Below are 8,694 nucleotides of genomic sequence, written 5' to 3'. Positions count from 1 at the left end.
ACAACTCTATCGTTCAGGTGTTGGGTATGACAGCTTGTGTTTCCCCACAACTCTATCGTTCAGGTGTTGGGTAGGAAAGCTTGTGTTTCACCACAACTCTATCGTTCAGGTGTTGGGTAGGACAGCTTGTGTTTCAACACAACTCTATCGTTCAGGTGTTGGGTAGGACAGCTTGTGTTTCACCACAACTCTATGGTTCAGGTGTTGGGTAGGAAAGCTTGTGTTTCAACACAACTCTATCGTTCAGGTGTTGGGGTAGGACAGCTTGTGTTTCAACACAACTCTATCGTTCAGGTGTTGGGTAGGACAGCTTGTGTTTCACCACAACTCTATGGTTCAGGTGTTGGGTAGGAAAGCTTGTGTTTCAACACAACTCTATCGTTCAGGTGTTGGGTAGGAAAGCTTGTGTTTCACCACAACTCTATCGTTCAGGTGTTGGGTAGGACAGCTTGTGTTTGACCACAACTCTATCGTTCAGGTGTTGGGTAGGACAGCTTGTGTTTCACCACAACTCTATCGTTCAGGTTTTGGGTAGGACAGCTTGTGTTTCACCACAACTCTATCGTTCAGGTGTTGGGTAGGAAAGCTTGTGTTTCACCACAACTCTATCGTTCAGGTGTTGGGGTAGGAAAGCTTGTGTTTCACCACAACTCTATCGTTCAGGTGTTGGGTAGGAAAGCTTGTGTTTCACCACAACTCTATCGTTCAGGTGTTGGGTAGGAAAGCTTGTGTTTCACCACAACTCTATCGTTCAGGTGTTGGGTAGGACAGCTTGTGTTTCACCACAACTCTATCGTTCAGGTGTTGGGTAGGACAGCTTGTGTTTCACCACAACTCTATCGTTCAGGTGTTGGGTAGGACAGCCTGTGTTTCACCACAACTCTATCGTTCAGGTGTTGGGTAGGACAGCTTGTGTTTCACCACAACTCTATCGGTCAGGTGTTGGGTAGGAAAGCTTGTGTTTCACCACAACTCTATCGTTCAGGTGTTGGGTAGGACAGCTTGTGTTTCACCACAACTCTATCGTTCAGGTGTTGGGTAGGACAGCCTGTGTTTCACCACAACTCTATCGTTCAGGTGTTGGGTAGGACAGCTTGTGTTTCACCACAACTCTATCGGTCAGGTGTTGGGTAGGAAAGCTTGTGTTTCACCACAACTCTATCGTTCAGGTGTTGGGTAGGACAGCTTGTGTTTCACCACAACTCTATCGTTCAGGTGTTGGGTAGGAAAGCTTGTGTTTCAACACAACTCTATCGTTCAGGTGTTGGGTAGGACAGCTTGTGTTTCACCACAACTCTATCGTTCAGGTGTTGGGTAGGAAAGCTTGTGTTTCAACACAACTCTATCGTTCAGGTGTTGGGTAGGAAAGCTTGTGTTTCACCACAACTGTATCGTTCAGGTGTTGGGTAGGAAAGCTTGTGTTTCACCACAACTCTATCGTTCAGGTGTTCAAAAGCAAGTCTCTAAAACAAAACAAAAAGATGGAGACAGACGCACTTTTTCTCTCAGTGTGGCAATCCCCTCGTAGACGCGAATAAAAAACACCAAGAATGGTGAGTTAATGGAACGTTTAATTCTAGACACCCGCCCCCCCCCCCCCCCCCCCAAAAAAAAATAAAAAAATAAAATAAAATAAAAGGTTAGGATGAGCATGATTCTGGAAGTACATTATCATAAAATATCATGTCTGGAGGTCTCTTCAAGAACAACGAATTATCTAACTAAAGTTCAACTAAGGAGTAATGATAATAATAAAGATGGACAACAAAGGACAAAATATGAAACATTAAAGGAGGAAAAGGAAAAGAAAGAAGAGATAGCAAACTGCATAGAATTACCTCCCTTTGAAGGCACTCCTTTTTTCTCATCGTCGCCTGCGCATATTGCTTTTGATCTTGCTTTTGTTCTGTTTTATTTTCAACGAAACTCATTTCAGCTTCCAACACGCCTGCTCTAAAACTTTCTATCAGGGGCTCATTCCCGAAGCAGCTTGATGTCTGAAAGCAATAAGCAGCTCGTGTTAGCAGTTTTCCAAGCTCATGAAAAAAAGTTGGCTGTTTGATAATAAACATTGCGGCAAAATGACAAACACGTTACATCTGACAATTTCCGTATGATGCTCCCATTATAAGGGATCCTCAGGTATGTACGAAGAGTTGGATTTGTGTTGACTGTTGAACGGGTCGGCGGGGATGTAGCTCAGTCGGTAGCGCGCTGGATTTGTATCCAGTTGGCCGATGTCAGCGTGAGTTCGTCCCCACGTTCGGCGAGAGATTTATTTCTCAGAGTCAACTTTGTGTGCAGACTCTCCTCGGTGTCCGAACACCCCCGTGTGTACACGCAAGCACAAGACCAAGTGCGCACGAAAAAGATCCTGTAATCCATGTCAGAGTTCGGTGAGTTATAGAAACACGAAATACCCAGCATGCTTCCTCCGAAAACGGCGTATGGCTGCCTAAATGGCGGGGTAAAAAACGGTCAAACACGTAAAATTCCACTCGTGCAAAAAAAAAACCACGAGTGAACGTGGGAGTTTCAGCCCACGAACGCAGAAGAAGAAGAAGAAGAAGAAGAAGAAGAAGAAGAAGAAGAAGAAGAAGAAGAAGAACGGGTCAAATTCCCACGATACCAAACGTTTATTTGTTTGGTGTGAATTGCTTTTTTTTGTGTGCGTTTTGTTTGCTTGTTTGTTTGAGTGTGTGTGTTTTTTGTGTGTGGTGATGATGTGTTTTGTTTGTTTTTATGCTTTGTTTTGTTTTTGTTTCCATTGTGTTGTGTTGTTTTGTTGTGTTATTTGTCTGCGAATAAAAGTACGCCTTTTTTGTGCAGAAAACTGCGATAGAGAATTATTTTTGACCTTCAAAAAGACACAAATATGCAAAGGTCAAATCCAACACAAGAACGCCACGCGCGCGCGAACACACACACACACACACAGACACACACACACAGAGCGTGCGCGCGCAAACACACACACAAACATGCACACATACACACATACACACACACACACACATACACACTAATACACACATAAACAAACACACACACTCATGCACACACACATACACACACTCTCTCTTCCTCTCTCTCTCTTTCTTACAAACAGACACACACACACACATTTACATACGCACGCATGCACGCACGCACACACACACAGGCTCACACACACACACACACACACACACACACACACACACACACTGGCACACACACACACAGTGACTCACACAAATCTCATACACACAAAACACACTCTCCTACGCACATAGGCAGACGGACACACACACCTTTACAAACAAACACACATACACACTCATACACACACAAACATACACACACACACACATGTTCAATATTTTTTTCCTGTCCATTCGTCTCTTTTTTTGCCGAATACAACATGTTCATACGTGTATTTGAAAGGATATTCGGCACAGTGTAAGACAGGCATTACGATTTGAACTCGCACGTTTAAACCTTGACATTAATTGGCAGATAAAAATTAGTTGTGGCTTTAGAAAAAAACAAGCAAAGTGGTTTTTTAAGACACTGCTTGATTTATTTTGTTATTTGTCCGTTTTCTTCGAGGTTTGATGGAGGGAGAGATAGTCGAGTATAGAATAAAACTTGGTTCAGACCATATACTCTTGTGTAAATGATTTAGCATTAATTTTACTCTCGTTTGACAAGTTTTGGAGGAAACTTTGGGACATAGTAACGCATATATATAAGACTTTCACAGTAGCAATTTCATTTGAAAAGTGATTTACTTACATTTTAAAAGAAAAAATATTGTTATCCAAATTTATTTATAAATCGTTTTTTTCCGCATTCATTTCTTTCTTTCATTCTGTCTGTTTTTCTTTTTGTTCGTATTCATGTATTTTTGTTTTGTTAGGGGGGAGTCGAGACGAGGGTCGTGGTGTATGTGCGTGCGTGTGTGTGTCTGTCTGTCTGTCTGTGTGTGTGTGTGTGTGTGTGTAGAGCGATTCAGACTAAACTACTGGACCGATCTTTATGAAATTTGACATGAGAGTTCCTGGGTATGAAATCCCCGAATGTTTTTTTCATTTTTTTGATAAATGTCTTTGATGACGTCATATCCGGCTTTTCGTGAAAGTTGAGGCGGCACTGTCACGCCCTCATTTTTTAACCAAATTGGTTGAAATTTTGGTCAAGTAATCTTCGACGAAGCCCGGACTTCGGTATTGCATTTCAGCTTGGTGGCTTAAAAATTAATGAATGACTTTGGTCATTAAAAATCTGAAAATTGTAAAAAAAAATAAAAATTTATAAAACGATCCAAATTTACGTTTATCTTATTCTCCATCATTTGCTGATTCCAAAAACATATAAATATGTTATATTCGGATTAAAAACAAGCTCTGAAAATTAAATATATAAAAATTATTATCAAAATTAAATTGTCCAAATCAATTTAAAAACACTTTCATCTTATTCCTTGTCGGTTCCTGATTCCAAAAACATATAGATATGATATGTTTGGATTAAAAACACGCTCAGAAAGTTAAAACAAAGAGAGGTACAGAAAAGCGTGCTATCCTTCTTAGCGCAACTACTACCCCGCTCTTCTTGTCAATTTCACTGCCTTTGCCATGAGCGGTGGACTGACGATGCTACGAGTATACGGTCTTGCTGAAAAATGGCATTGCGTTCACTTTCATTCTGTGAGTTCGACAGCTACTTGACTAAATATTGTATTTTCGCCTTACGCGACTTGTTTTGTTTTGTTAGGGGGGAGTCGAGACGAGGTGTATGTGCGTGCGTGTGTGTGTGTGTCTGTGTGTGTGTGTGTGTGTAGAGCGATTCAGACTAAACTACTGGACCGATCTTTATGAAATTTGACATGAGAGTTCCTGGGTATGATATCCCCGAAATTTCTTTTTCATTTTTTTGATAAATGTCTTTGATGACGTCATATCCGGCTTTTCGTGAAAGTTGAGGCGGCACTGTCACGCCCTCATTTTTAAACCAAATTGGTTCAAATTTTGGTCAAGTAATGTTCGACGAAGCGCGGACTTCGGTATTGCATTTCAGCGTGGTGGCTTAAAAATTAATTGATGACTTTGGTCATTAAAAATCTAAAAATTGTAAAAAAAATATGTTTTTTATAAAACGATCCAAATTTACGTTTATCTTATTCTCCATCATTTGCTGATTCAAAAAACATATAAATATGTTATATTTGAATTAAAAACAAGCTCTGAAAATTAAATATATAAAAATTATTATCAAAATTAAATTTTCCAAATCAATTTAAAAACACTTTCATCTTATTCCTTGTCGGTTCCTGATTCCAAAAACATATAGATATGATATGTTTGGATTAAAAACACGCTCAGAAAGTTAAAACGAAGAGAGGTACAGAAAAGCGTGCTATCCTTCCCAGCGCAACTACTACCCCGCTCTTCTTGTCAATTTCACTGCCTATGCCGTGAGCGGTGGACTGACGATGCTACGAGTATACGGTCTTGCTGCGTTGCATTGCGTTCAGTTTCATCAGAGACATACTATGTGTGAGTTCGACAGCTACTTGACTAAATGTTGAATTTTCGCCTTACGCGACTTGTTTCCCCTTATTGACGAGCCGCAGGAGCGGCGAGTCATATTGTCTCGGCTCGAAAGCTGTCTGTGGAGGCTGCGTGCTATAAATAGCTGACCCGCTGCACGAGCAGTCACTGCAGAGTTTTGAGATAACTTTGTAACACGTTTTATTTTATGCTCCTCAAGAATACAACTTTGGGCAACGTGCCACGTAAAACTACACGCAACAAGGATTCAGTAGGTACCAAACATGCCTTGGTCAGAAGTAGAATGTAAATGAATCTTTATAAAGAAGTAGGCTACTTCAAACGACAGCCACAGCCACGGTTGGGTTCACGGCATCAAACCGATGCGACTCTCCGTCATATCATACACGTAATCAATCAAATTAATGACTAATAAACATGTAAACTACATGTATACGTCTATGGTCGGACATAAGAAAGGAGAGCTTCCCCCGGGCCTGTGCATGTGTTGTTCGTTGTGCGTGTGTAAATGTACACAACAAACTGACCACAAAACTGAGACAGACCTCTTTCGCTTCAGTCTTGCAGAATTTAAAGACGAATACAGGTAGAGCGTGCATTATACTTACTGTTTGGTAAAAGTATCAAACGTTTCTTTTTATAAATAAGTGGCAGGCTTACAGGAATTACTTTGCTTTCTCGGTATTGACGGATATTTGGGACATGAACACTTGCCCTCATCTGTTGCCGGTCATCCAGTGCACATTGAATATGTGGTCGATGCGTTTTCAGGACACACAAATTCGACTGTAGTATTGGACAATGCTTTTTCCACAATGCCGTTGTCGGAGGGATTGCAGCAAGCTCTTGCATTGTCACATTTTGTTCTTGCAACGTTTCACGAGTCAAGTGTGGGTATCTATGGTGATCTGAATTCTCAAACTCTCTACATTTTTGACTCTCATGAAAGAAATTCTGCTGGTGCGATTACTTCAGATGGAGCAGCAGTAATGATGGTGTTTGATAGTTATGCAGATTAGCTTTCTTTTTTGACAAATCAATACAACTGTTTGTATGAATTGACCCCAGTTCATTTTTACATTTAGTCAAGTTTTGACTAAATGTTTTAACGTAGGGGGGGGGGGGGGGGGGGGAATCGAGACGAGGGTGTGGTGTGTGTGTGTGTGTGTGTGCGTGCGTGTAGAGCGATTCAGAGTAAACTACTGGACCGATCTTTATGAAATTTTACATGAGAGTTCCTGGGTATGATATCCTTAGATATTTTTTCATTTTTTTGATAAATGTCTTTGATGACGTCATATCCGGCTTTTCGTGAAAGTTGAGGCGGCACTGTCACGCTCTCATTTTTTCAACCAAATTGGTTGAAATTTTGGTCAAGTAATCTTCGACAAAGCGCGGACTTTGGTATTGCATTTCAGCTTGAAGGCTTAAAATTTAATTGATGAGTTTGCTCATTAAAGTTGTCATTAAAATCGATTTTTCGCAAACAGATTTAAAATTGATTCCATCGTATTCTTCATTACATTCTGAATCTAAACATATATACATATGTCATGTTTACTCTTAAAATGTGATCACAATTAACGAAAATAGATTAATTAGTCTTACGATTAAAATTTAAGAAATCGATCCAAAAATGATGTCATCTTATTCGTGATCATTTCCTGATTCCAAAAACATATAGATATGATAGGTTGTATTTAAAAACAAGCTCAGAAAGTTAACAAGAATGCAGAAAAGCGCGCTTTCCTGCTTAGCACAATACGCCACCGCGCTAATCTGGCGTGTCAATATCACTACGTTTTGCACGTGGAAGGTGAGCGATTTCCTTCACGCGGGGATTGACGAAGCTGTACTGTCATGGTAAAAAAAATACAGTGGTTCAGTTTCATCCCGTGAGTTCGACAGCTTGACTAAATGTAGTAATTTCGCCTTACGTGACTTGTTCATCAATGCATACACATACAACTGACGTTGAGCAGATGTCTTCTGAATCACCCAAAACCTTGACTGATTTGGACAGAAAAACTACTGCATTTGTGAACCTGACTGATTTTACCCCAGTTCATTTTTCGTCAATGCATACACATACAACTGATGTTGAACAGATATCTTCTGCATTGCCCAATACCGTAACTGATTTGGACGGAAAAACTACTCAATTTGTGTGTTTTTTTCTTCTTTCCCATCATTCCTTTGCTCTTAAAATAATACATAACAACTACCACAATTTTCAAAAATAACAGATTGCAACAACATTTCTATTTTAAGCTCAGCCACACGCCGACATGGAAGTTCAATGGTACTTTCAAACTTTTCTTCTCTTCGTCGTATTTGATTTCTTTCTATTTCATAAGTCGAGTGCATATGATTTCGGCTCGTGTTCATCGTGAGATGGACTTAGTTTCTTGTTTATATTTGTTTCCCTTCTTTTGCAGGAACCCATTGATAAACTGCAAACGTCTTAACTCCCAACATCCATCCTTGCAAAGTTTTGAATACTACCCGGCCACTGTGAAGGCCCGACCCGTGTGTCAATCCCAGAGGGTCCCATGCACTACTCCCACTTGTAATAATATATAGGGGCGGGGATATAGCTCAGTTGGTAGCGCGCTGGATTTGTATTCAGTTGGCCGCTGTCAGCGTGAGTTCGATCCCAGGTTCGGCGGAAATTTATTTCAGAGTCAACTTTGTGTGCAGACTCTCTTCGGTGTCCGAACTCCCCCCCGTGTACACTACACTGGGTGTGCACGTTAAAGATCCCACGATTGACAAAAGGGTCTTTCCTGGCAAAATTGCTTTGGCACAGTTAATAATTGTCTACCTATACCCGTGTGACTTGGGATAATAGGCCGTGAAAGGTAAATATGCGCCGAAATGGCTGCAATTACTGGCCGTATACAATTTCATCTCACACGGCATCACTGCTGAGCGCCTAGAACTGTACCCACGGAATATGCGCGATATAAGCCTCATTGATTGATTGATTGATATATACACCTTGCTCAATGCAACACAGACACACATACACAACCACTAACGCATATACACTCACACACACTTTCAACTTGACTTTATTATATTATGTTGATGTTACTTCTTTATGTAAACTTGTCAGATTAAAAAGACACGAAGCACA

Source organism: Littorina saxatilis, linkage group LG17 (genome assembly GCF_037325665.1).
Source record: "Littorina saxatilis isolate snail1 linkage group LG17, US_GU_Lsax_2.0, whole genome shotgun sequence".
Taxonomy (NCBI): Eukaryota; Metazoa; Mollusca; class Gastropoda; order Littorinimorpha; family Littorinidae; genus Littorina; species Littorina saxatilis.
The sequence above is the reverse complement of the archived record's forward strand: the minus strand, read 5'-3'. Positions refer to the sequence as shown.